The sequence below is a fragment of the Rhinatrema bivittatum genome, chromosome 11 (genome assembly GCF_901001135.1).
Source record: "Rhinatrema bivittatum chromosome 11, aRhiBiv1.1, whole genome shotgun sequence".
NCBI lineage: Eukaryota > Metazoa > Chordata > Amphibia > Gymnophiona > Rhinatrematidae > Rhinatrema > Rhinatrema bivittatum.
This window is the reverse complement of record NC_042625.1, coordinates 27,926,195-27,952,349: the sequence shown is the minus strand read 5'-3', so window position 1 is coordinate 27,952,349 and position 26,155 is coordinate 27,926,195. Positions and strand designations below refer to the sequence as shown.

The following is a 26,155-nucleotide window of genomic DNA, read 5'->3' as shown; positions in this document are numbered from 1 at the left end:
GCCTGCCACCTGAAGGGGACCCACTCAGAGGAGCAGGACCGAGACTAGAAGCACATTTTGAATTTTGTGACGATCAATTGGAGAGTTGTGCTGATCAGATTGAACATATTTTCGGTTGCAGCAAAAGCTTTGTTGGAAGACCCCCCACATGTGTCCAGTGTCTTTGAGAATAAGAGGTGACCCCCTTCAAAGCCAGGACATCCAAATTGTGAGTACATCTGTGTGAGAAAGAGACAGAGAGACTGTTTCCCTCTTGTGTGCCTTGAAGGATTATTCCCCCACCCCCGCCAGAAAGGACCCCAACACCCGAGGCCTGTGAACAGAGAAAGAGAAGGAGAGAGTAATTGGCCCTGGGACACTATGTACCCTTGTATTCAGGACACTCACCGGAAAGGAGCTGCAAATAGCTTGAATTATTCTTCCCTATATGCAACCCTTTGTACTTGTTACTACCCCTGGTTCCTTGTAAACCGATATGATATGATCTGTATCATGAATGTCGGTATAAAAAAGTAGTAAATAAATAAATAAAGCTTCATCTGTAGTTTAGACCCCCAAACTTTGCAAGCTCCTAGAAACTGTTCCCCCGCACAAGGGTGACCTTTGTGCTCAAGGTTTACTCTAGCGTTTCGTTTCTGGCTTGATTTACTGATGAGGCATCCCTCTCCACGTTGGCTGCATTCTGGGATAATCTGTGCTGGCTACTGCATTCCTAGAGGAGCACGAATGCAATCCCCCTATGCTGAACATCTTCTCCATGTGGGCAACTGCAGGGTCCTGCAGTACATTGGAGCAGTCTGCTGTGTGGTGCGGGCCAGAGTTTTATCTTAATATTTTCTTTTTTCGAGTTTGTTTGAAACTTGGTTTCTTACTAGCTTTGTTCAGATGAGCTGGTTTGCAGGAAACTAGAACTGGGGAAGGGGAGAATATTTCTCATCTTCAAGTAATAGTAGCAGTAGGTCTTGTATGGTTTTTCTAGCTCTATGTTATGTCCTCAGGGTGTGTTAAGCAAGGTTCCTTCTAATTTTTGAAAGGCTACGTGTGCAAAACTTTTACTTCGTGCTACTTTTTATAAGCTGTGTTCAAATTTGTGTGCTACGAGCCAGTACAATGCAAATAATATTGGGATTTCTTGTGCGCGCTGTTTTTCAGTGCGCGCAGTGTTCATGACCTGTGTGCACGGCTTAGAGGGATCAGTGGTGCTGAGTGAAGATGCAGTTTTTTGGGAGAGGATTTTAGGGTTATACCCTTTTTGTCTGAAGATCTCGGGTTTTTCAAGGGTTTATCCCTGTCTTTTGGGTCAGAACATAAAGTGGTACCGTTATGATTTGGATGTATGATAGACTTTTTTGTATGCGAAGGATAGAAGCTGAAGATGTGAAGGTAGTTGCATCTGTTGATTGGTTTGAGGGGTAACATAGTAATGATGGCAGAAAAAGACCAAATGGTCCATCCAGTCTGCCCAGCAAGTTTCTTATAGTAGTAACTGCCGCTCCATGCATCTTACCCCATACAACTGTCAACCCCATAACAAAATTACTGCTAAAAACATTTTTACGGGGTGAGCAGCCTTCATGATAATTCAGAAATTGCGGCTTGAATATGCTGTGCTTTTATGCCAACCATCAGTAAATTTACTGACATTCTGACCTACCTGGGGTAAAACAGAGGAGAAAGAGTTAATCTATCAAGGTCTGAAAGCTTCCTGTGGAGGCTTTCTGCTTCTTATAGAAAAAACAAAACAAAAAACATGCAGCACAAAGCAGCTGTCCTGAAAGAAATCTGTTTGCTAAATACGAAGGGCTACACTTTGGAATGGAACAAATCCCAGTGCAGAAATAAAGTTGCAGAAGACAATCACAGATAAATCTGCCCTCCCTGGCAGGAAGTGCCCTTCACAAAGGACCCTCCTCTGACTCCTCACCCAGAAAAACTCTCTTTCTCCAAACCACTGAAGAATCTGTTTGACAGATGAAGAGTTTGGGACTAACCCCCTTCTCTGCTCCCTAAGATATCCCAGAAGCCCAGTCTCGACCCCCAGTTCAAATCTCCCTTATCCTAAAGGCCTGGGAACCCTACCCTTGGGTCCACCAGCCCCCCCCCCCTCTCAGGTCAGGAGACAGGAAGGATCTCTCTCTCTCTTTCTCCTTGAGAGAACCCCCAACAGGAAAGCCCAGAGCCAAAGGGCTCACGAGTTATTTAAACCCACTCTATCCAGAAAAGACACCTCCCATTGATGTGTCAGACTATACATCTGCTTTCTACAACTTCATCTACTGGTGTCCATGGAAACACTGGTCAACAGTAAGGGGCAACTCTGATGATCCCCTTACATAATACAGTTTTTATCAGTAAACATCTGGTAGACTGTCAAGGAATTCTTTTTAATACACGTGTTGCCAACCCTGGTTGGTTTTTGGTGTACATTCAGATATGTGTAAATATAACCACTGCATTGTTTAACACTGTAGTGTTCAAAGCATCAACACTTTCTGGGTGTAGCTTATTTGGAATCTGTTTTGAAGGATGGAATGCTTCAAATGATTTATAAAATTAGAATTCTTTTCTCTCTCAGTCCAAATTATTAAAAAAAAAAAGTCAGCAATGGACTTGCAATAAATGGAAGATCTGGCATGACATTGTGCAAGGAAACAGACAGGGACATTTATCAAAATGTGATATCGTGGGCGTTAGGGCCCTAACGCCCACGATAATGCCATTACACATGCGATATTTATCGCAATGCGAATGCAAATTTTTGGAATTTATTCAAGGGGAGGAATTGAGGAAGGATCTATGAAAATGAGGTGCATTTTATTGCCGGAAAAAACTACACCTTTCTCCTGAAGTTAAGCTGTGCGAAATGGAATTCACGATATTTATCGCAAATTCTGTTGAGAGAGAGAGAGAGAGAGCGCCTCTGGAGTGACACACATAATTGTCATCTATATATACCACTATAGGAGGGTCATCTAGTGACTCGAGGTGAGGTTTTGGTGGTGGTGTAGGGTTTTGGGGCCAGTTTAACGTGCACAGTGAGACGCATGAACAGCACAGTACACACCTGTGAAGATTTGACGTGATTTTGAGTGCCCTGGTAGAGAGTCCATCAAGCTAGGGTGAGAGAACATTATAGAAATCTCATCTTTGTGTGACTTTCCTCGCTCAAAATCACGTCAAATCTTCACGGGTGTGTACTGTGCATGTAAAACTGGCCCCAAAACCCTAGATCTCCACCAAAACCTCACCTCAAGTTACTAGATGACCCTCCTATAGTGTTATAAATAGTTGACTACTATGATACCCTCATAAAGTCTCTCTCCACTGCTTGTGAAATAAAGTTATCATAGGGTGCAATAACTTTAATGCATGGAGTGATAAAATTATAATAGGCGGGCCTCTTTTCCTTATCGTGGGTGTTATTCATGTGAAAATGATTGCATTTTGATGAATCTGGCTAAGAGTTTGGTAGACTAGATGGGTCTTACTTTTCTTATTTGTTTCTCCAAATCACTGCCGGTTTACTTTTGCCCTCAGTGATCACCTAGGAGAACAAAATAGTTACTGGATACATGCAGACCCTGGTACATGCCATGTGCATTGGGAGCATGCAGCGTTGAGGCCAGTTGTGGAGTGGCTGTTCTCATGCAGCTGGAATGCCTTAAAATGTCTGGGATGCCCAAGCAAATTGAGCCAGTCAGCACATGGTGGAGAGGACTCAGCCCATCACTGGCGACACCCCTGATGTGCCTGTGAATCTGAATGTTAAATTGGTGAAATAGTTTCACCTGGAAAGTCCTTGAGGAGTAGCATGTCTTTTTGATATATTTTTTTTTTTTACTGCTGCTAAAACTTGTCTGAATGCATGAAGTGGATTATGCACTGTTTCCTGTAGCCTGGACTTTGTAGATGCTTTTCCTTCGACAATTAAACCCGACCAGTTGGAGCCATCAGAAGGTGGTTGCTTAAAATTATTTCCCGTCTGCCACAGAGTAAGTATTATTTTTCACTCCCTGGTCCACTACAACATCTGATCGACCACTGACTACTAAGATCCTAGAACCCGTGTCAAGGCAATACTGCCAACACCAATTTACTCTGAAAACTAGACTGCTAGGGGGGTTACTCGACCGCCAGGTTGAAAACCACTGCAGTACCGCTCATGGAACAAAGTATTTATTGAACGTTTTCTCACGTTGTCAACAAACATGGAACAAATTTATTTTGAAAAGCAATTAGTTAATTATAGCAAGGTGTCAAGAAAATCTTCAAATGTAATTCCTATATGCTATTATGCTTGTTGCAAACTTGATTTATGCTGCGCCATAAGGGACCATTAAATCTCAGTGTGGTTACAGGAAAGCTACAACGTTGCTATTTCATTAAGGAGATTTATAACACTACTTACTAATGTGGAACCATATATTTGGTATACTGTTAGGATAAAATATGCTTAAATATAACCCATATTCAACATTAATATTGGTCAGTGGCAAACGTGCTTATGTTGAACTCTTGCTGTTGTAAGTCACGCTTGACGGGAGAGACTCTTCCAAATTAACCTGAAGGGTTGTTTTTTTGGGGGGTGGGGGTGGGAGGAGGGGGAGGCAGTCTTCAAAGCAGCTCGTGTTAATTGCAAAATTTGCAGATATTTTTGCAGCTGTGGAACTTGGTATCCAAAAAAAGAAAATACTGCATGCATAGTTCCCCCGCCCCCCCCCCCCCTTTTTTATTTTTTTAAACTGACCACAGTCATAGAGAACCTGCGGATGTGGCTCCCAGTTTTTCTATCCACGTGTGGTTTTGTGTTCCCCAGGCCACCACCCCCACTGGTGGAAAAACCCTCCGCTCACGTCCTGCTGAAAAGTAGATGCGAGGTGGAAGCCTCCGTGCACTTCTCAGTCAGATTGAGAGAATGCAACGTTCAGACCTGGGCGAATGACTAGAAAATTGGCCTTTTCTATTTGCTTCTGTTACACTAAATGAAAATCTTCGGTCTTCTCAGGTTCATTGTACAGTGCTTTGGCATTTGGTAACTCTGAGGATAGGGAACCAATTCATTAAAGTGCAAGCAGGGGAGGAAACAAATGTCCCATTGTATCCGGCATTATATTACTGACAGGTAAGTACTTACCTTCTTTCTTTTTAGTGCCTCAGCAAATCGATGATGTCCATGAGCTCTCCAGATCACATGGATGCCTTCTTCCCAAGTCAAACAAGAATGACCTGAAGAAGGGACCTGCGTGATCTGGAGAGCTCATGGATGCCGTCCTTGGATTTTTCCAATAAAAGATATCGCAACCTACAGAAATGTTCAGTTTTCTTCAAACCCATTCTGGTTATTTTAGAACGCTGCACCTGCACATTCCCTCTGACACTTGCCCAATGCCCATGGTTATTATCTGGGAAGCAAATGCCAGAGATGAGCCATAGAATTCTGGCCCATGTCTGCAATCCCAAACATTGCCCATAACCTATTGCCTGAAAAGAAATGATCCAACAGACTATTTCTTTTTTTTCCCCCTGTTTTTTTCTAGATTTTCAAGCAATCTTGGATCATAGTTCAGTAAATGCCACCCAACAATTAAAGCCAATGATAGCTTGGATGTTTAATTGATCCCTGAAATTTCAGTCTGTGTCCCTCTTTACTATTTACAGTCATTCAGTAAATGCTAAGCTTTTTTATAGTTATTACTATTTTCCAAATAACATTTTTATTTTTTTTTATTTAGCACTTGAGTTGATGTGGTAGGTGTTTAATTTTTTTTTCTAATTCTATATTTATAAAAAGTTATGTTATGTTTTTATCCTGTTGTACATCACCTGGAGCTTTATTAGATCAGACGCTTCTTAAACCTACTCTGAACCTGGATACCAGGGGATTTATAATTCAAGACATAGCAGGGCAGTTTAAAAAATGCTGAGACTTGCTTGAATTTAGCAGAATGTAAGAATTTTAAACATTAAAATACAAATAAACATGTTTGAATCCTGCTATCTAGTTTTGTGGGTACACTTTCAGCGCTGCACTAGACTGCTAAATTACATACGGACTTTGAAGCCGCGCAAACAACCCAATTTTCAAAGACAAGGTGCCTGCAAAAATATTTGAATGTTTTAAATATCTGGTATCTCATTACCAAGGTTAACTTTCCTGAAGCCTATAGAATTTGCCAATTCAGGTCTACAGAGTGAATGCCACTGTGAGCAACCTGTTTCCAAGCCATTTTAAGTTGGTTTCCTGTGTTCTTTTTCCACCCCTCTGGCGCCAGCTCATGTCCGCTTGGAGCCAATTGCTTGCTTGCTTTGGAATAGACATCTTGCAAGGAGGGCCGATCGGGATGCTAGTAAACTATGGTAATACTGTTGAGCAAGAGAATAAATGTAAACCTTTCATCATAGTTTCATAAGAAGTTTCTTACTTCAAAGAAATACATTTCTGAGCTGTGTCTCAGACACAGCAGGCACCTTTTTCATATATCGATAACAATATTTACTGCGGTGTTAAAAAACAGTACTCTAGATATTTACTCTTCAGAAAAGAAAATCCATTTATTCAATAGCCTCTCCAGTAGTTCTTGATTTATTGAAGATCAGCTGCATCCATAATACAGCTCATGATCGCCCCATTAAGTTTCCAGAGATTAAAAACATGATGGAGAATATAAATTGGATTATGAAGGCACTTTTGTTGTTTCCAGTGATCGCAGGTACTTTTTTAACCCACACACATTGCAGTTAATCGTTCTCCTTCTGAAAATGAGAAGGCACAATGTACATAGGGCAGGGCTTCCCAAACCTGTCCTGGGGACCCCACAGCTAGTCGGGTTTTCAGGATCTCCGCAATGAATATGCATGAGATAAATTTGCATACCATGGAGACTCAGTAAATGCAAATTTATCTCATGCATATTCATTGCGGAGATCCTGAAAACCTGACAGGCTGTGGTATCCCCAGGACAGGTTTGGGAAACCCTGATAAGATAAAATCTATGGGCTGGATTTTAAGAGGTACGCGCAGCCTAGAAAATCCAGGGTCGACGCGCGCAAGGGGGTGCACAATTGTGCATCGTGCGCGCGCCGAGCCGTACAGCCTTCCTCTGTTGCCTCCACCCCCCCATCTCCCCATCCCTTCCCCTACCTAACCCACCCCCCAGCCCTACCTAACCCACCCTCTTACCTTTATCTTATAAGTTGCGCCTGCCTGCAGCCGGCCCACGATCCCGAACACAGCGGCAAATGGCCGCTGTGCCTGAAGGCCCCGCCCCTGCCCCACCCCTTTTTAAAGCCCTGGGACATACACACGTCCCAGGGCACGCACGAGTCGCAGGGCCTATGCAAAATAGGCTCGGCACACGCAGGAGCGGGTTTAAAAGGGTTACGCACATAACTCTTTTAAAATCCGCCCCTATTTGTGCAGGTGGCTGAATGTGGGCAAAAAAAAAGCATTCCTACATTTGAAAATCAAATGTATATTAGCTATTTTAGTCCCTTAAATATACTGGGAAAGCCAAATGTGCTTCTTACTGGGCAGAGGAGAGCTATATGACTTGGGTAAATGTTTGTTTGTTTTTTTGACCTGGGTAAAAGACTTTTTGAAAATTGTTTTAGTGTAATTTTCCATGCCATTTCTGCAGGTCGAAAAAACAGTGCTTCACCCCCAGAAATGGGTTTTAGAAAATTGCCGACAGTAGGGGGAGGCGTTCCCGGGGGCAGGCCTGGCGAGAGGTTTGTACCTGTTTGGGTTTTTTTCAGAAAAACTACCTTCACAAATGAGCTGATATAAATATTGTATGGGTGCATTTTCAAAGGGAATGTATGCCATGTACTCTTCCTTTGGAAATCAGTGCAGAGTCTGCACATACGTTTTTTTAAATGCCATATGGTCAGTTTTAGAATCCCCCCTTCTTCCCATGTCTTGAATTATACATCCCCTCGTAGTGATTTTCAGAGTGGCTTCTAGAGGAAGGCTCAGGATGTGCCACCCAGGAAAGGCACTTCATTGCTTCTTGAAATGTTACCATGCTTGTCCAGAGATGGGAAATGTTTAGAGAAAGCTTAGTAGACAGGAATTATTCAAGTATAATAATATGCACAGTAAAATCATTGACACATTGTGGTGAGATCTCAACGAGAGTTATTTACCTCAATGCTTATGCAACATAGACTTTTGTCTATATTGGTAAAGGTCTTCGGGGGGGGGGGGGTGATATTCAGTTGTGGTTGGTCATGATTTCTAATTATTGTGGTACAGAGTACCTCTGCTAGGATCCGCTCCCCATACTCCCATCAACCTTAAATAGTTTGATTGGGTTAAGGCTAATAGCTTATGATAGTTAACAAGCGGTGTCCCATCAGACCATCATATTGGATGGCACATTATTGGCATTCTGACAGGGCCATATTCTGCCCATGCCCTAGGAAATATGGTTTTATCAGCAGCAGCAGCCCAGCGAATTGCCAGTACCTTCAGCGGAGAACCAAATCCAGGAATCCCTGTAGCTAGAACGTTCTAATTAGGCAGGTCATCTGATTTTGGAGATAAATATAGCAGTTATCCTTAGGTCAAATGAAATGGGGAATTTTTTATTTTTTTGATCTAGCATTTTTTTCCTGCGTCTGTGGCCCTTCAGCTCAATCACGTAGCAGGGTTGGGATTCTGGTTCTATGAGTCTTCATTCGCAACCACCCAGGGATTTTTTTCCCCCTATTTTGGAATCCTCCCCCTCCAGTGTACCTTCGGGTGAGCAGCTATCCACCGGAGTTCCTTCTGGAGCCTTGCAGTTATGGGCACCGAATCCAACCGATGAGTGTCACCCTTGTGCAATGACCAAGACTCCTTCAGGAATCCCCCAACCCTTCCTAGTCCAAGTCAACCCTGAGCCATCGACTGGCCCAAAATGGAATTTTAATAAATATTTTTGCCTCTTGCCAAAGGCAGTTCATTGAAGCAAGCACCTTTCCAATTCCACCCAAATGTCTTGTGCTTGCAAATAGGAAAATAAAGCCCAGGTGACTTATTAACAGGCATTGGAAAGTTCCTATAATTTCCGAACTCTGATTGTCCCACCATACGGGCCGATACAGTAAGGAGCGGTAGGAAGAGCTGCGTTAGTGCCGGGCGCACCCGCGCTTGCCGCACGCACAGTCCTGGTCACCTACAGCTCGATACTGTATTTAAATAGCTTGCAAATGCAAGCCGCGTCCAAGAAGCGTCCGTGAGGCATTAGGCCCGCGCAACCCATTTTACTGTATAGGCGCTTTATACAGCACCTATACAGTATCCTGGGTGCACTGGTACCTGTCATTTCAAATGTCATTTCAAATGACATTTGAAATGACAGGCACCAGGAAGTGGATCCCAACTTTAACCCAAGAAAACCTAAAATCCCCTCCTCCCGAAGCGACTCGACATGTACCAACTTACTTTTTGTTGCTTTTTTCAGCCTTCTCTGCTGTCCTCCGGAGGGGGCAGCCGGCGGCGAAAGCGGCTTCCAGCGGTCCCCGCGCAGGTCCCGGTTCTCCTGGCTCAGCCGCTCCAGCTGCACCTCCAGCTCCTCGATGCGCCGCCACTGCGTCTCCAATAACTTCTGCTGGCTCTCGATGATGTTGTTCAGCTCCAGCAGGTACTCCACGGCGCGGTTCAGGCTCTCGGCTCCGAAGCGCATGATGTCACGGCGCGAGCGAAGCGTACTTTCATTGGCTTGAGCGCCCAAATTGACGGGCGCTCAAGCCAATGAAAGCACATGAAGGCGCGTGCGTGACGTCACGGCGTACGTCATGCACGCCCGTCCATGTGCTTTCATTGGCTTGATCGCCCGTCAATTTGGGCGCTCAAGCCAATGAAAGTGCGCTTCGCTTCGCTCGCGCCGTGACATGCGCTTCACTGGCTCTAGCCATTGGAGCCGAGAGCCCGAACTGCGCCGTGGAGTACCTGCTGGAGCTGAACAACATCATCGAGAGCCAGCAGAAGTTATTGGAGACGCAGTGGTGGCACATCGAGGAGCTGGATGTGCAGCTGGAGCGGCTGAGCCAGGAGAACCGGGACTTGTGCGGGGACCGCTGGAAGCCACTTTCACCGCCGGCTGCCCCCTCCGGAGGATGGCAGAGAAGGCTGAAAGGGCTGAAAAAGCAACAAAAAGTAAGTTGGTAACATGTTGAGTCGCTTCGGGAGGAGGGGTTTTTAGGTTTCCTTTTGGGGGAAAGTTTGCCGTCTACCCTTACCCCTGCCTCTAACGCAGGGATAGGGGTAGGCGGTAAATTAGCAGGTTAAACGCGCGGCTAAACTGCAGGTTAAAAAGGCGATAGTCGGGGCCGCACGTTACTGAGTGGGGGGGAATAGCTAATCCGATCGTTTACATCTCATATACCTGCCGCGGGCGGAAAGGTTGACTCGTTGATTTAAAGAAGCGGTAAGGATGGGTTAAAGGGGATAGTGAATCGCGGGTTGGGCTAACGCGGCCAAATTGTGAGTAAAAGGCGGGTTAGAAGCAGGGTAACCGCGGCCGCACTTTACTGTATTGACCTGATAGTTTGATGTAAGGAAAAAGTAGACATTCTGAGAGTAACTTTCAGCAGGTAAAACCGTGCCTTGCCTGCATGCTTGGGTTCTTCTGACATTGCCTGCTCAATGTACATTTTAGCTGCACATTCTTGGGGGCAGAGCCAGCGTGTGCTTGCCTACAATTTATTTATTTCTTTTAAAAAGCGCGTGCATCGATTTTGCTGGCAAAATGCCCCCGCACGCAAAGTAGCAGGTGCGATATTGTGCAGGCAGTTTTGCTGGGATCCTTGTCAAAGCAAGTTTATAGGCATAAATCCGCTTTGAGTTTTGGCGGAACCTAGGCAGGGAATAGCCTGCAAATGTATGTGCATGTCCTTTATTTCAATTATAACAATTTCAGTAGGAAAGCAGTGTAACATTTTCTGAAAACGTTTACTTCTTATAGGGCCTGATTTAGTGGGGCTTTTTTTTTTCCCCTCTTCAATTTTGTGTCTATGGGAACAAAGCTGAGTGAATCGGGCCAATAGTATAAGTAAAAATTGACTTTCCATTAAAAAAAAAAAAATCCCAAGCTTTTTCTCTGCAAACAAAACACCTATTTATCTTGCAAAGATTCAAATGCGGTAAATCCAATCAACTCTAGCAGCTAATGGAAACGACAAGGGGATTTAAATGCGTGGAGCAGTTTTATTTCTCTCCAGTGACTGTCGGCAAAAGCAAGAGCGCCATAAATTTCATTCACTGCAGAGGACTGGGACAAAACCCTTACCAAGGGGAAGCCGCATACGGTGATATCTGATCATCTTTTGCCAGGTTTACAAAGAGGGCTCCCTGTCTTTTAGGGGTTTTTAAAACTGAGCTTTCTGTTTTGAAATGCTGATCTGTCCTTTGTAGCATTGCATCAGAAACACCTACAGTGCCTGAATGTAATCCGCTTTCAAACAGCAGAAGGTGGAATCTAAATGAAAAAAAAATACATTTTCTCTGGGGTTTCCTGCCTGAGAGAGAGAGAGAGAGCACGAGAGAGAGAGAGAGTTGATTTTTTCTCTGAGCTTCATTTACTTTAAGAGGGGGCAATCTTTTTATGCTTGGCTGCCTAATGTCGACAGGCGCATGCAGTTTTAACACTTGTGCTCTATTGCCAGTTTCTCTTTTCTAATAAGAACATGCCATACTGGTTCAGACCAAGGGTCCCATCAAGCCCAGCATCCTGTTTCCAACAGTGGTCAATCCAGGCCATAAGAACCTGGCAAGTACCTAAGAACCGACATCAGTAGCGTGGGATATACTTAGTCTGTACATCCAAAGGGCGCCATGGTGCAGATGGCCGATGGGGGGAGAGGGGCTATAATAGAGGGGAAGCTTTTGCAGGGCCGGTGCAAGCTTTTTTGCTGCCCGGTTAAAAAAAAATTACTGTACTGCCCCCCACCCCCATTCATTTAGTCTCTGTCCCAGGCCCGTCAAAGCGCAGCTCCCTCCTGTAATCTATATTTTTAAAAACTGACACGCCCCCCCCCCCCACTCCAGAACCATGGATAGGGAAGGGTATTGGGTACTCTAGGCCAGCCTTGCACTCACACTACCACCCCCCGCCCACACTCCCACACCCTTTACACACACACACACACACAATTATGCATTTATAATAAAATCCGGCATACTCTTTTTCACGCCTGGTGCACAAATAAAAGTACACGCGGGCGTACTTTATTAAAATCTACCCCATAGTGTTTTGTATTGTATTCTTTGCTCAATGGGTAACCAGTGCAGCTCAGCTAGGGTTTCAGTGATATGGTCTCTATTACTTTTACCAGTCAGAATTCTAGCAGCCATGTTTTGTAGTATCTGGAGTGGTCTTATCATGGTGTAAGGTAAATCCAGTAGAAGGGCATTACAGTAGTCAGTGCTTGCAAAAATTTAAGCTTGTAACACTGATCGGAAGTTTGTTGGTGTTAGCAGTGGTTTTAGTCTTCTAAGAGTCATAAGTTTGGCATATCCTTCCCTTACTTTTAGAGATATGTGCTGTTTCTTACTTAATTCCGTATCAATTATCACTCCAAGGTTTCGTACTTTTTCAGCTAATTCAATTTTTTGGTTATTTTTGAGTGTGATTGGGTTTTGAATGATCTCTATGTTTTTACGTTCTAACTGTAGGAATTCTGTTTTTTCTGTATTATTAATTACTAATTCCATTTGGTTTAGTAGTTGTTTGATGATATCTAGATACATGTTGGCTATGTTTAATGTTTTTTCAATTGTGTCATCGATGGGAAGTATTAATTGAATATCATCAGCGTATATGTAATGTGAGATGCCCAGACCAGCTAGCAGGTGACATAATAGCAGCATGTATATGTTGGATAGTGTGGCAGATAGGGCAGATCCCTGTGGAACTCCTGTTTAAAGGTTTATTTTTTCTGATATTACATCTTTGATCTGTACTTGGAAGTATCTGTTATTTAGGTATGTTCTGAACCATTCGATTGTTTTGTTGCTTAATCCTATTTCTTCTAATCTATCTAATAGGATGTCATGATTTACAGTATCAAATGCCGCTGACATGTCTAGCATCACTAAAATGTAGTGTTTACTGAGTGTCGAAACCTCTCATGATGTTGTCTGTTAGTGCAAGCAGTAGTGTTTCAGTGCTGTAGTTTTTGCGAAAGCTATGTTGTGATGGGTACAGGATATTATTGTTCTCTAAGTGTTCTGCTAATTGATTTTGTATGTTTTTTTCTATTAATTTTGCAATTAGAGGTAGGTTTGACACTGGTCTATAATTCCTCAGGATGAGTGGATCGCTGTTTTCTTTTCTTTAAAATTGGTTTTACAATTGCCCCTTTTAGTGTGTCTGGCATGGTTCCTTCTTTTAAGGATAAATTAATGATATTTGTTAATATTGGAGAGACTGTGTTGGCTAATGTTTTTATTTCTATGGTTGATATTATGTCAAGTTCATGTGGGGCAGGGTTTAGCTTTTTTAGCATAGATTCGACTTCTAGTTCTGATATTTCATTGAATGTTGTCCATTGTTTAACATCTTTATTGCATTTTAATTTTTTGTACAGTTATCTTTGGGAACTTTGCTTTTAGGTTCATAATTTTGTCGTTAAAAATGTAGCTGTTTCATTACATTTATTTACTGGAAGGTTTTGGGAAGGGTCAGATTTGTCATTTGTGAGATTTTTTACTATGGTAAACAAAGTTCTTGGGTTATTTGTGAATTTTTCTATTTTAGTGCTGTAATATTGTTTCTTTGTGCTGAGAATTACTTGTTTATAGTAGGCTAGGTGTCTTATGTATTTAGTTAGGTTTTCATTTGTTTTATTTTTTTTTTCCATTCCTTTTCTTTTTTCCTCAGATTTCTTTTGACTTCCTTTATCTTTTCATTATGCCAGGGGTTTGTTTCCTTGGTTTCCTTGATGCTAATACATTTTATTGGGTTTATCTCATTAGCTAAATTTTTGGTTGTTTGCATCCATGCTGATGTTGCAGAGGAGCAGTCAGTGTAATCTATTTCTCTAAGTTTTTCTTCTAATTTGTCTTTCAGGGTTTCTATGTTATATATATTTATTTATTTATTTATTTATTTATTTATTTATTTATTTAAAAGTATTTGTATACCGTCTTTACAAACAATGTTTAATCAAAACGGTTTACATAACTAAATAAAATAAGCGTAAACAAAAAGAAATGAAAAAACATATATATATATATATATATGGTGGGCGATATTTAAATTCAATGGGTTCTATTTTATGTGTCACTTGTTGTTCAGTATATTTGCTTCGGTGTTTACTGAAGAGGATGTTGGGGAGTTACCCGTAATGGAGAAGGTTTTCATGGGCAATGATTCAGATGGACTGAATCAAATCATGGTGAACCTAGAAGATGTGGTAAGCCTGATTGACAAACTGAAGAGTAGTAAATCACCTGGACCGGATGGTATATACCCCAGAGTTCTGAAGGAACTAAAAAATGAAATTTCAGACCTATTAGTAAAAATTTGTAACTTATCATTAAAATCATCCATTGTACCTGAAGACTGGAGGATAGCAAATGTAACCCCAATATTTAAAAAAGGCTCCAGGGGCGATCCGGGAAACTACAGACCAGTTAGCCTGATTTCAGTGCCAGGAAAAATATTGGAAAGTGTTCTAAACATCAAAATCACAGAACATATAGAAAGACATGGTTTAATGGAACAAAGTCAGCATGGCTTTACCCAGGGCAAGTCTTGCCTCACAAATCTGCTTCACTTTTTTGAAGCAGTTAATAAACATGTGGATAAAGGTGAACCGGTAGATATAGTATACTTGGATTTTCAGAAGGCGCTTGACAAAGTTCCTCTAGGAAAAGTAAAAAGTCATGGGATAGGTGGCAATGTCCTTTCGTGGATTGCAAACTGGCTAAAAGACAGGAAACAGAGAGTAGGATTAAATGGGCAATTTTCTCAGTGGAAGGGAGTGGACAGTGGAGTGCCTCAGGGATCTGTATTGGGACCCTTACTTTTCAATATATTTATAAATGATCTGGAAAGAAATACGACGAGTGAGATAATCAAATTTGCAGATGACACAAAATTGTTCAGAGTAGTTAAATCACAAGCAGATTGTGATAAATTGCAGGAAGACCTTGTGAGACTGGAAAATTGAGCATCCAAATGGCAGATGAAATTTAATGTGGATAAGTGCAAGGTGATGCATATAGGGAAAAATAACCCATGCTATAATTACACAATGTTGGGTTCCATATTAGGTGCTACAACCCAAGAAAGAGATGTAGGTGTCATAGTGGATAACACATTGAAATCGTCAGTACAGTGTGCTGCGGCAGTCAAAAAAGCAAACAGAATGTTGGGGATTATTAGAAAGGGAATGGTGAATAAAACGGAAAATGTCAAAATCCTCTGTATCGCTCCATGGTGAGACCGCACCTTGAATACTGTGTACAATTCTGGTCGCTGCATCTCAAAAAAGATATAATTGCGATGGAGAAGGTACAGAGAAGGGCTACCAAAATGATAAGAGGAATGGAACAGCTCCCCTATGAGGAAAGACTAAAGAGGTTAGGACTTTTCAGCTTGGAGAAGAGACAACTGAGGGGGGATATGATAGAGGTATTTAAAATCATGAGAGGTCTAGAACGGGTAGATGTGAATCGGTTATTTACTCTTTCGGATAGTAGAAAGACTAGGGGGCACTCCATGAAGTTAGCATGGGGCACATTTAAAACTAATCGGAGAAAGTTCTTTTTTACTCAACGCACAATTAAACTCTGGAATTTGTTGCCAGAGGATGTGGTTAGTGCAGTTAGTATAGCTGTGTTTAAAAAAGGATTGGATAGGTTCTTGGAGGAGAAGTCCATTACCTGCTATTAAGTTCACTTAGAGAATAGCCACTGCCATTAGCAATGGCAACATGGAATAGGCTTAGTTTTTGGGTAATTGCCAGGTTCTTATGGCCTGGATTGGCCACTGTTGGAAACAGGACGCTGGGCTTGATGGACCCTTGGTCTGACCCAGTATGGCATTTTCTTATGTTCTTATGTTCTTATAGAGGATTGTGTGAGGAAATGATCTGACCAAGGGATCTGTGTATAGTCAGTTTTAATATGCTCTAGGTGTCTGTGGTTGATAAACGATAAATCAAGTGAGTGTCCTGCTTTGTGAGTGGGCTTGTCAGTAGTTAGAGTGAATCCTGGTGCCGTCATGATACCCATTAGTGTTTGGCTGTGTTAGATAAGAGGTGTGCATCCATGTGTAAGTTGAAATCACTTAGTACAATGGTGGGTTTGAGTATTTAAATGTGTTGTTAGGAATTCAATTAGTGGTGAGATGTTTAATTCTAGAAGGCTTGGGGGGCAGTATATAAGGCAAATTTGTAAGCTGGTTTCGAAAAGAGCGATTTCGTGGTTTCTTGGGGGTGTTGCTGGGATTAGTTTACATGTAAATTGTTTTTCAATTATTAGGAGTAGTCCCCCCTCTTTTATTTATTCTGGGGATTGAAAAGACATCATAGTTTTTATGTGCTATATGATTTTTTAAGATGGTGTCTGATTTTTTTTACCCATGATTCTGTTACTGCAATGAAGCTTGGTTTTGTGTCGTATAATAGGTCCGTAATTATAGGGAATTTCTTAGTGATTGATTGTGCATTTACTAGTAGGAAGGTTATCATTAATAAATTATTTGTAATTGTATTGTTTTTTATTTTGGTCTTTCTTATTTGTATGAGGTTACTAGATTGTGTTTTTGTGGTTTTGTTTGCTGTGTATCTGTTTCTGTGTTTATATGAGTAGTCATTTCTATATTTACATTTGTTTAGGCAAGTTTTGATAGATTGTGTTCCTGGTTCATTTCTTTCGTTGTCCATGATCAGGGCTGTCCATTCTGGATTTATAGTCAGTTCGTCTTTTGTTGTAGGATTTCTTAGGGTTGTACGAAGGGGCATACAAAAGGGCATGCCCCTTTGTCGCGTCCCTTCAGTGTGCGACACCGGCACGTGGCACCTCCGGGTCCGGCTCCACTTTAAATCCCCCCTCCTGGCACGCTTTTGCCGATGTCGGTGATGTCAGCGTCGGCCAAGGGGAAGGGGCGAGGGTCGCACTTCCGGGGTCGCGGGTCTCAGCGCCTGTGAAGAGAAAGAAATGCAGGGAGAGTGAGAGAGAGAGAAAGAAAAACCAGGTTAGTAGGTGCCTTGGTGTAGCAGTTAGGCAGGGCGGCGGTCACAATGACAGGTATGCTCATGAAACAGTGCTGGCAAAGTTTTTCCTCCGAGGTTGGTGACACCACATTTTGTCAATTGTGGCAGTAAAGCCTAAAACCCCTTAAACTAATTTCTTAGAATCCCCAAAAACAATTGGGAAGGAAAGAGCTGATCCTTTCTTTCTTGCACGTGCTTAAAGGTGAATTTTAAGAGGTGTGTGCGCACCAAAATTAGGAGGTAGGCGTGCACTTACGCGCACAAATACCAATACACAAATATCTCACATTGGACGAAAAAGGGATGTGATATGGGTGGGGTGTGGGCATTCTAGGGCGTGGCCAAGAGAAATGTGCATAAGTACCTACACGTCTGGGTGCGCCTCAGGACTAGTGCTGTGTAACTTTGCTACTGCTTATGAGGAGGTGCAAGTCTAAATAAAAACTGTTTGTAGGCATTTCTCAGGTGTTTGAGGAGTTTAGGTTAACAGGGGATGCAGACTAAAAAACCAGGAGGGTTTGGAGGGGCTAGCTTTATACTGGGTGAACTGGTGATACTGGTCATGGTATGGCCACGCGCCTGTTATAAAATTCCCCATCTATGTGGTTCAAACTCGACTTTACACAGCTGTGCATGCCCACTTGCAAAATTGGGCACAGACATATGCCTGCCGGGGTTATTTTATAACAAATGCATGCATGTGTGCGCCTGTTATAAAATGGCCAATTCTCTAGGTGCACGCCGATGCACACAAGTATTTTTTTGGTTGTTGAATGCTTTTGGGCATGTTTATCAATGCTAGTGCCTATTGTTGACGCTCCATCCATCCATGTTGACACCTGTTTTAATGGCAGAATACATGAAAATCATTGCACTCTATCGCCAGTGATAGTTGTTAAGTTTGGTTCAGATTGGCCCATTGTAGGGAAAAATGATCCCCTAAATGTGCCTTATGTTATGAGTATGTAACATTTTTAATCTTTTTCTATTTTCCAAAACGTTCTCCAGCTTCTGAGCATCTTCTCTGTTTAGAAGATGTAGAGATGGTACCATATTACCCACCAACAATATACTCTGCTTCAAGACGACTTTGTGGATCTCTCTGTAGAGCAACAAAGCAGATATTTGCTTCAGAAAATGAAATATTGAGATTCAGAAAGAGAATGATGTGTCCTTTGTCTTAGTGCAGCTCCGAAACAGCTCACAGAAATGCATTAGCAAAGAGCAATATGTTAGAGTGCAGTTGGATCTCCAGGCCTTAAGATATTGAATAGTTGACAAAGATTTGGTCAATGTCGAAAAATTATTGCATAGCTTTAGAAACCACGGTGCTCAGCAGAGAGTATATCACAAGTCTCTGCACAGAGTCAGATTGTAAATATTGAGGGCAATTTATCAAAATCATTTACCTAGGTAAATTGGTCTCTCTGAATATTGCCCTCCTCAGAGCGGCTAAAAAAATATACAATGGGTTCACTTGTAGCCACATTAAAAAGGGGAATTCTATGCATAGGGCTTCTGATTTAAGGTGTTTATAAATTGTGAATTTTGGTATTTTCCAGCTAATTAAGGGTTCTTTTGTAGTACCAAAAATCAGTATTTATTTCTGGGAAGGAGAGGCTGGAATAGAAAATTTAAAGAAATAAAATAAAATACACACATGATCTATTCAAATTTTAAAAGCCTGGCAAGCGTACAATTGGGTGGGTTATGCGCATAGCCAGGCCTTGCACGCGCTGCGCACATTTTACAAAGGGCCCGGCCACACGTGTAACCCCTGATACGCACCGAAGTGCTGGGCCCAAAGAAAGGGAAGGGCCTGAGGGCGTGGTCTGAGCAGGGAGGGGCGGGCCTGGACAGAGCCATTCAACACTCTCCCAGGGAAGCATGTGCTGGCAGCTGGCCAGCGCGCGGAGATAACTTCTACTCTGGAGGAGCAGTAAGTAGCAAAATAAATTTGGGAATAGTTAGGATAGGTTTAGGGGGCGGGGAGAAGAGGGAGGAAGGATAGTGTTAGGGGTAGGAAAGTTCCCTCCCAGTCCGCTCCTTAATTGGAGCGGACTGGGAGAGAACTGAGGGAGGCCCGATTGTGTCGCTGCATGTATCTTTCTAAAATTCCCCCCCAAGCGTGAAGCAGGCCATCCGTCCACACGTGTGCACGGACATGAAAACCTGGCGCGCATGTGTGTGCAGGACCTGTATTTTATAACATGTGCACGCCAATGTACACATGTTATAAAACTGGCACGTCCATGTCCGTGTGCCGGGAACGGTGCGCACATGGACCCTTGCACGTGGGTCTTAAAATTGACCCCAGTATTACTATTGGAAGTGAAATAAGCAAAATCATTGCATGCACATTCATATAACACATTTAAAGATGAATTTTAAAACTGTCACGCAGGAGCTCATGTGCACGTGTGTGTCTGCCCATGCCCAGGGACACCACCAATTTATAATATGTATTGTGCATGTTATAAAATAGGTTGGCTGCACACACATATGCGGCCAATTTTAAGTGGGTGTGCACCTGTGTTTGTAAATGCCACTTTTGTTGCATAATTGGGATCTTAAAAGGGGTGTGCGACAACGCCATTGCCACTAAAACCAGTTCATTCCCAGTTCGCCCAGTTAAGGGAGAGATCTTCCAACACCCCCCCCCCCCCCCCAGTTTAATAGCCTTCCCTCCCCCAGTTAGCCCTAAACCTTAAAACCTCACTGATCTGCCTAGTTTTCTGTATTTTATCACTTGCATATCAGCCATAGCAGAAGTAAGGTTATGCAGCGAGGGAGCTCGGCGTGCACCGGGGCACATAAGTATTTATGAGCATGTTTCAGGTACAACTCTCGAAATGCCCAGATCACGCCCATGCCCCATCCCTTTTTGAAAACTTCCAGGATGTGCGTTCTCCGAGAGAAACGTGTGTATCTTGGCAGTTTTTCAAATTCGCTCGGCATGCATGAGCCTGACATATGCACGCATCCCCTAATTAATGCATGCATCGGGTTTTTAAAATTCACCTTTTAGCTTATAGGAAACAGAGTCACATGGCATTATAGTAAAAATATATATGTATGCGCATTGGAAAATTAAGAAAACTAGCTAACCCTGCTGTTACGCTTGCCGGCCGTGGAGCCCCAAGGTCAGCCTCACTTTCCCAACGTCATACCATTGTGGCTGGGCCAGCCCCGGGCTTCCTGATAGCGATGGAGAGTCGCCGCTGATGCAGCCACTCTTATTTGCGACCTGGGTGCCGCCAACTCCCTCAGATCTTTGTGGTTGGAATGCCGCCGACTTCCTCATGCAACTGGTGGCATCCTAGGCGCGCGCATGCCTCTCTCCTAAATTTACAGGGCCCGGTGCGGGAAAAGTCCAGTGGCCTTTGCTGATGATGTCATCCACCCAGGACTATATAAGGCTGAATCCTGCCTCCAGTCTTTGCCTTGGCAATAAGTCTTCTCTCTTCTGAGCGTGGATTACCTTCCTGAGTTCCTTCCTGCCTTCTGTGTTCCTCTTCCTTTGTTCCTTGGACTGTTCTTGGCTTTGACTTTGGACTGGACCTTGACCATGAGCTTCACTGCCTGTTCCGGACCTTGGCCTGAGCACCAGCTTCTTCTCTATACCTGGACGTCCTTCGCTGTAGAGGCCCCACCTGGCCCCGGCACCCGAGGTCTCAACCTAAGGTGAACATGGGCTGGTAGTGGTGAAGCTCCAGCTGGGCCTCTGCTGTCCACCAGCCTCACCTACTGATGGTGGGAACCTGTGGGGGCTCCTCCCCCTTGGTTCAGGGGTCCACCAGCATAACACTTGCCCTATATCTAAGTTCAGTTTGCTTCAAGCAAATTTTAAAAGATGAGTTTTCAAAATTCCCACCTAAATTCTGGCCAGAATGTTAGCAAAATCTCTCAGTTTAATTCAACATGATTGTTGAATACTTTAGACAATCCTTCCTGTAGTCCAGATAGTTGGTAAAGAAGTTGCTGATGTTTTGGGAAATCTGCAATTGTTTCCAGCACTCCTCATGGATCCAGGATCAACTTGCCTCACAGAGTTGCTGTCTGAACTCTCACAAAGGAAATATTCCCTCTCTATCTATATAAATAAAAATGTAAATGTTCGTTTGTTCAAAATCTTAAATCTCCGAACGTTCTTCACCGATTGCTTTGAAATTTTGACACAACGTTGCTTTCGAATACGCGCGTGTTTTTATATACCTATATTATATAGATGTCACACCTGTGACAGGTAAAAACATGCTTTTTTGGAAAAACAGCGCCATCTGTTGGACGTAAAAGCAACACACGCTATCTACAATATAAATGGGCTCTGACCAACGGACTGCAAATGTGCAGTAGAGGGCAGCACCACCGCGCATGTGCGGACCATAGAGCTCTGTGCTACGTGCTGGGTGTCACAGAGGGAAGGAGAAAAGGGCAGACGAGTCGCCGCTCCGAGAAACGGCTCAGCCCATTCCTCCGCCGCTGGGGAAGGGGGGAGGGAGATGGGATGGCTGGAGCAGAGCAAATGCAGTAGAAAGCAGCTGTGAAGAGATCACAAGCAGCTGCAGCCTGCAGCAGCCAAAGCGCAAAGAGCTGAACAGAGAACAGCTCGCCCTCCTCCTCTGCCCCCTGAGTCCCGCAGTTAAGGAGAAGCCAAGTAAATATCCCGCAACTGGGGGGGGGGGAGGGGGGAGGGGGAAGGCAATGCTGTCAAGCCACCCGTGGGTCTCAGCCACCACAGGAAGAGTTTACATGGGCATCGCTCCACCCCCACTCCTAGCAAACCACAGTCATGAAAGTGCTCCCTCCTCCCAAGCCCCTGATCGGATTTCTTAAAGGCACAGGTCTCCCAGAAAGAGCAAAGTAAGCTAGGCAACGTGTCCCAAATCTGTTGCAGTGCCTGCTGCCTGCCCTTTGCAAGGGGGGGGGGGGGGGGGACGGAGTGTTTTCCTCACTCTCCCAGACCCAACAGGCGTGGGAACTTTGCAAGCTCTTGCGAGTGCAGAGCAAAGACTTAGGTGGAGAGGGGACAAAAATATTACCCATTTTAACTGTGTGAGAGAGAAGTGTGTTAATGTGCGTTGAAGGCGAGTGTGAGTGCCAGAGAGAGAGGGAGACTACGTGAGGAATTGTGCATGTGTGTGAGAGAGATTGGGCGTGCATGTGTGAGGGACAGAGGGAGAGTGTTTATGCAAGAGAGAGAGAGAGGAAGCCTATGAAGGGGGCTGTATGAGAGAGAGTCTCTACCCCCCCCCCCCCCAGCTCTCCACTTATAGGTTAGAGTGGAAGGAGTTCAGTGTAGAGGGGAATGGGAGAGCAAAGGAGTTGGGGCCTGTAAGGATAGAGTGAAAGGGGTCTGAGCCTGTCCCTCCGCCACCGGGGAAGGGGGGAGGGAGTTGAGATGGCAGGACCATTACACCTCGCGAGATCCCCCTTGGCCACCGCTGCAGCTCCTACCACCGCCGCCGCCTCTGGCCCTTCGTGGTGCTGGGGGGGGGGGAAGGAGCGGAGCAGAGCAAAGATGTAGGAGGAGAGGGGACAAAAATCTCGCCTGTTTTAATGGGCTTAACGGTTTGTACTAAATATTTTACGATTCCATTTCAATATTTCCGATTGCATTGTTAAATTGAACTTTCATTGATTTCGATTTATTTTCATTTTGATTTAATTATTTCGTGTGACATTGCGTTGGAATTGAGCTGTGTCGTTTACCAAACCGTTCATTTAGTGAGTATAGTTTCTTTTTTTTTCTTTTTTCATTCTTTTTCATTTCTAGAATTATGCGGTTTGCATCTAGACACGGATTGCTTCTCACATGGACAATTATATGTTGCGTGTTCTAGAGTCGGCAAACCAGACAATCTCTATATCTGCACAGACAATGGAACAACAAAACATCTTGTGTACCCACAAGCATTGTGAAATTAAACAGATTAGAAACGTGCGCTTTCTCTTTTCTTTCTTTTCCATTTAATCAGACTGAGCCACAGCAACGCGTGGCCGGGTACAGCTAGTTCTAAATAAAGTCATGACAAATCTTCCAAAACTACATTTGCTTAAAATTAAATAAAGGTAAGGAGAGGGACGGGAACGTTTAAACACATGTGCACATCTTTGTCTGCCCGTGCCCAGGGACGGGGTGATTTTATAACATAAGCATGTATATTTGCACGTTATAAAATAGCCTAATTGCGCACACATGTGCGCTCAATTTTTAGTGGATGTGTGCCTGTGCGCACAAATGTCGCCTCTAACCGCGTATGTGGGGGGAGTTTTTAATAGACAGGGGTGCCAAAGCCTTTACCAGTTTTCTCAGTTCTTCCCAGTTCGCCCAGATAAGGGTTAGGATTTCCAAACACCCCCCCCCCCCCCCCAGTTTAATAGCCTTCCTTCTCACTCGTTAGCCCCATCCTTTAAAATCCTGCTGATCTACCTAGAATATTTTTTGTTTTACAGCCTACGTGTCTTCAATAGCAGAAGTAGAGTTACGTGGCAGGGGACCCCAGCATGCACCTGTGTGCGTAAATATTTACGTGCTCATTTCAATGTGAAATCCAGGAATGCCCGTGCCCCATCCATACTGTGCACGTAGCGGCAGGTTCGCACAAAACTGGGCAGCTTTTAAAGTCCACTCGGCGTGTGCCAGTCCAAATTATGCACAGATCTCCCGGATTTGCCACACCACTGGGCTTTTAAACTTCACTTTTAAGCTAATACTGTTCAACCAACTTGAAAAAAACCAAACCAAAATTTATCTAAAAGATCACCTTAATTAATCTCGCTAAAAAAAAAAAAATCACAACAAAAAGCTATGCTTGTTTCTGCTGCCTGAATAGAAGAGCAGAAAAGAAAATTGCTTTTACTTTTTTTTTTTTACTTAGTCTGCAGCCAAGCTGCAGGTAAACATGGTATCTCTCTCTCTACTTAAATAAAATTAATTAAAAAGGCTCATTAGTATCCAATCCCTTGCTTTTTATTGGCTACAAGGAATGAATTAGTGACATATCGCTGATGCAAAGATATATTATTCATTCATTCATTCATTCAAATCTAAATTAGTAACGCATAGGCTGACTAAGAAAAGTTAATTATAATAAATTCTAGTATTCCCCTTTCTAGTAATGTTTACTTAATATCACTGTTGGCTGCAGGATGGCTTTGCTAATATATACACAATAGGATTGAAAACCACTTTACTTCCTTCAGCTTTGAATGAGATGGGCGGATTCTTTCAATAAACCCAGTACCTATTCCTCCCACGCTTTATATTCTCCTCACAAATGAATCTTCATAAATATATAATGTGACCTTCATACTAGGTGTCATAGAAAAATATGTATGTATTCCATGCATTAAGAAAGGTGGAACGAAAGTCAAACAATTGCCAGCATAGCTAAAAAGTGAGATGTAGTGTATTTGGATTTTCAGAAGGCGCTTGACAAAGTCCCTCATGAGAGGCTTCTAAGAAAACTAAAAAGTCATGGGATAGGAGGCGATGTCCTTTCGTGAATTACAAACTGGTTAAAAGACAGGAAACAGAGAGTAGGATTAAATGGTCAATTTTCTCAGTGGAAAAGGGTAAACAGTGGAGTGCCTCAGGGATCTGTACTTGGACCGGTGCTTTTCAATATATATATAAATGATCTGGAAAGGAATACGACAAGTGAGGTTATCAAATTTGCAGACAATACAAAATTATTCAGGAGTAGTTAAATCACAAGCGGATTGTGATACATTACAGGAGGACCTTGCAAGACTGGAAGATTGGGCATCCAAATGGCAGATGAAATTTAATGTGGACAAGTGCAAGGTGTTGCACATAGGGAAAAATAACTCTTGCTGTAGTTACAGGATGTTAGGTTCCATATTAGGAGCTACCACCCAGGAAAAGGATCTAGGCATCATAGTGGATAATACTTTAAAATCGTTGGCTCAGTGTGCTGCAGCAGTCAAAAAAGCAAACAGAATGTTAGGAATTATTAGGAAGGGAATGGTTAATAAAATGGAAAATGTCATAAAGCCTCTGTATCGCTCCATGGTGAGACTGCACCTTGAATATTGTGTACATTTCTGGTCGCTGCATCTCAAAAAAGATATAGTTGTGATGGAAAAGGTACAGAGAAGGGCAACCAAAATAATAAAGGGGATGGAACAGCTCCCCTATGAGGAAAGACTGAAGAGGGTTAAGATTTTTCAGCTTGGAGAAGAGACGGCTGAGGGGGGATATGATAGAGGTGTTTAAAATCATGAGAGGTCTAGAACAGGTAGATGTGAATCAGTTATTTACACTTTTGGATAATAGAAGGACTAGGGGGCATTCCATAAAGTTAGCAAGTAGCACATTTAAGACTAATCAGAGAAAATTATTTTTCACTCAATGCGCAATTAAGCTCTGGAATTTATTGCCAGAGGTTGTGGTTAGTGCAGTTAGTGTAGCTGGGTTCAAAAAAGCTTTGGATAAGTTCTTGGAGGAGAAGTCCATTAACTGCTATTAATCAAGTTTACTTAGGGAATAGCCACTGCTATTAATTGCATTAGTAGCATGGGATCTTCTTGGTGTTTAGGTAATTGCCAGGTTCTTGTGGCCTGGTTTGGCCTCTGTTGGAAACAGGATGCTGGGCTTGATGGACCCTTGGTCTGACCCAGCATGACAATTTCTTATGTTCTAAAGAGGCTATTTTAGCCAAAAGATCTTCATTAAAAAATTGGAAGAAGGATCCATCAGAAGAAAATAGGATTAAGCATAAACGTTGGCAAGTTAAATGTAAGATTTAATTTGAAAAGAAATTGGTCGTAGAAGTAAAATCTCAAAATAAAAACTTTAAAAAATATATCCAAAGTAGAAAGCCTATGAGGGAGTCAGTTGGACCATTAAATGATCGCGGGGTTAAAGGGGCACTTAGAGACGATAAGGCCATCTCGGAAAGATTAAACTATTTCTTTGCTT

The 26,155-nt window shown here is 43.0% G+C and overlaps 1 protein-coding gene across 3 annotated transcripts in view; it reads left to right on the top strand.

The window, feature by feature from the left end:
• CMKLR1 (chemerin chemokine-like receptor 1) overlaps positions 1-26,155 on the top strand; it is a 421,974-nt gene that overhangs the window by 298,563 nt on the left and 97,256 nt on the right. Inside the window, exon 3 of one of the 3 annotated variants that reach the window (XM_029571274.1) lies at positions 122-208. The exons of the other annotated variants lie outside the window; for them this stretch is intronic. The gene's annotated coding sequence lies outside the window, so the exon portion shown is untranslated. The remainder of the gene's footprint in view (positions 1-121; positions 209-26,155) is intronic. 3 annotated transcript variants of the gene reach the window in all.